We start from the raw sequence: 2,791 nt of genomic DNA, 5'->3' as shown, positions 1-2,791 counted from the left end.
GCTCCCAGGTCCCCAGTCCAGTGGAAACTAGAGTTTCTGCACAGTGGGGGTAACTGCCTTTGGCTGCCTCTGAGTAGCCCCTCAGCTCCCAAGCCCCAGGGCCCCACCTGTCAACTCCTCCCCCAGCACAGGCACTTAGCATCAGTAAATGTCATCAGCCTGCACATGCTGGGCTTTTCTGGGCTGCAGGAAACATTGTCTTTTAAATCCCAGACGTGGAGGGACCAGTTGTCCCAGTCTTCCCAGGACTGGGGTGTTTCCAGGGACATGGTTCTTTCAACGTTAAAGCTGGGAAAATCTGGACAAACCAAGACGAGCTGGTGATTCCGCCCGGACTTTGTAACTTAGATATAAGGCTTTTTTTTTTTTTTTCATCTTTATTGGAGTATAATTGCTTTACAATGTTGTGTTAGTTTCTGCTGTATCACAAAGTGAATCAGCTGTATGTATACATATCTCCCCATATCCCTTCCTTCTTGCGTCTCCCTCCCACCCTCCCTATCCCACCCCCCTGGATGAAACTTCAAAGCTTTTGCACAGCAAAGGAAACCATAAACAAGATGAAAAGACACCCTCAGAATGGGAGAAAATATTTGCAAACGAAGCAACTGACAAAGGATTAATCTCCAAAATATACAAGCACCTCATGCAACTCAATATCAAAAAAACAAACAACCCCATCCAAAACTGGGCAGAAGACCTAAATAGACGTTTCTCCAAAGAAGATACACAGATGGCCAACGAACACATGAAAGGATGCTCAACATCACTAATCATTAGAGAAATGCAAATCAAAACTACAGTGAGGTGTCACCCCACACGGATCAGGAAGGCTTGGTTTTGTTCCAATTGATTTCATGCCGTGAAAGCACTCCAGACCTCCTGCATGCCTTTCGTAAATGCCAGATTTATTTTGGAGGGGGCAGGAAGGAAGGTTTGACTTTATCCTCCACTGCCCCCAAACAACTCCTTCTACACCTTCGGCTCAGTCATGGCACTGGGGGGGACGGCAAGTGTTTTGGTGGGTGACTGTGAGCTGGTGCTGGGGGCAGATTAAACTAGTCAAATAAGGATTCAGGGCAATTATTCCTCTTCCAAAAGCTGGGAGTGGGAAAGAAAATGCTTTTTAAACTGGGGAAGCAAGCATTATACCAGATTTCTGTCGTCAAAGATGGTTGTGTTGTCTGATCTTGAAACCATGGAGATCAGAATCACTGGGAGGGCTTCTTAAACAAGAGCATGTCTGATGGTGTCAGTCTGGGGTAAGGACATAGGACTGCATTTCTAACTAGTGAAGTTAACTCTGCTGGCCTGGGGGCCACATTTTGAGAACTATTGTCGAGTGTTAAGGGCATTAAGTATGGACTAGGGGGTGTCAAACATTTTCTATAAAGGGTCACATAGTAAATAATTCATTCAGGCTTTGTGGCCACCTGGTCTCAACTACTCAGCTCTGCCATGGTAGCCCCCCCTCCCCAAGCAGCCATAGGCAATATGTAAAAGATAAATGGACGTGTCTGTGTCCCAATAAAACTTTATTTACAAAAGCAGTCAGTGGGCCAGTTTCAGCTCATGGGCTGTAGTTTGCCAACCCCTGGTTTGTGACTTTTGATAAGATGTTGAGCTTCTCTGTGTTCTCTATCCCTGTGTATTGGTGAGCAGATGACTTTGACCCCATTGACAGCAGGCCGCGAGGGTCGCGGGAAGGGCCATTTATTAAAAATACAAAGGCAGAGTAGCAGAGTGTATCAGTCAGCCTTTGCTGCGTAACAACCATGCTAAGACTTAGTGGCTTGTGACAACCACCATCTTATTTTTAGTCATCAGTCTATGGGTCAGCTGCGTGATTATTCTGGTCCGAGCTGGTTTGGTCTCTGATGGGCTCTCTCATGTATCTGGGGCCACCTAGCAGACCCTCTGGTGCTGGATGATTGAGGATGGCCTCCTTCACATGTCTAGCAGGTGGTTGGCTATTGGTTGGGCACCTGGGGTTCTCTTCCCAGTGGCCTCTCCTCCTCCAAGAGGCTAGCTCAGGCTCTTTTACCCAGTAGTCTTATCGGAGCAAGAGAGGGGGTCACAGTTCCTCTGGATGGATGACTACTAACATGATGTCATCTCCATCAATGTCACTGGTCAAAGAGTCACAAGTCCCTCCCAGATTTGACAGTGGGACAATAGGTCCCCTCCCTTAGTAATAGGGGAAGCTGCTTCCCCTGACAGCTCAGACTGAGAGCTGCGTAGGGAGTCAAGCTCCCTGAGACTGAGTTTCCTCTCCACCTCTCACCAGCTGGAGCTCTTACTTTATTCCCCTGTGCCTGTCTCCTCATCAGGACATTGAGGCTGGTGCTCCCCAGGCCCACACCATTGCTGGGAGGCTTAAATGAGTTAACTTAGAACCGTGTCTCGCACGAGAAAGTCCTCTCCACATGGTGGCTGTCATTCATGTCTAAGTGAAGCCCCACACTTGTGACAGCAGTGGGGACACAAGGAACGGAAGACCCAAGGCCATATGGAGTGTCCTTTCATCTTTCAAGGACTGTCCCGCCCACCCTGGACGCCAGGCTTTTGCTTCTCTGCTCCCCTGTCTGGAATCTGTGCAAGTTTTCCAAGGCCAATTCATAACATTGCCTCCTGTTTACAGCCCTTATCACACTGGATTAAAGTGACTTTAGAAAACAAGTGTGTTTCTCCTGTAAGCTGGGAACTCCCTGAGTGCAGAACCAGTGTCTTACTCAGAGCCTGCAGTAGTGTCTTTGAGATCATCCAATCACAACCCCTTTAAATCATGTGG

Source organism: Tursiops truncatus, chromosome 8 (genome assembly GCF_011762595.2).
Source record: "Tursiops truncatus isolate mTurTru1 chromosome 8, mTurTru1.mat.Y, whole genome shotgun sequence".
Classification (NCBI taxonomy): Eukaryota; Metazoa; Chordata; class Mammalia; order Artiodactyla; family Delphinidae; genus Tursiops; species Tursiops truncatus.
The sequence above is the reverse complement of the archived record's forward strand: the minus strand, read 5'-3'. Positions refer to the sequence as shown.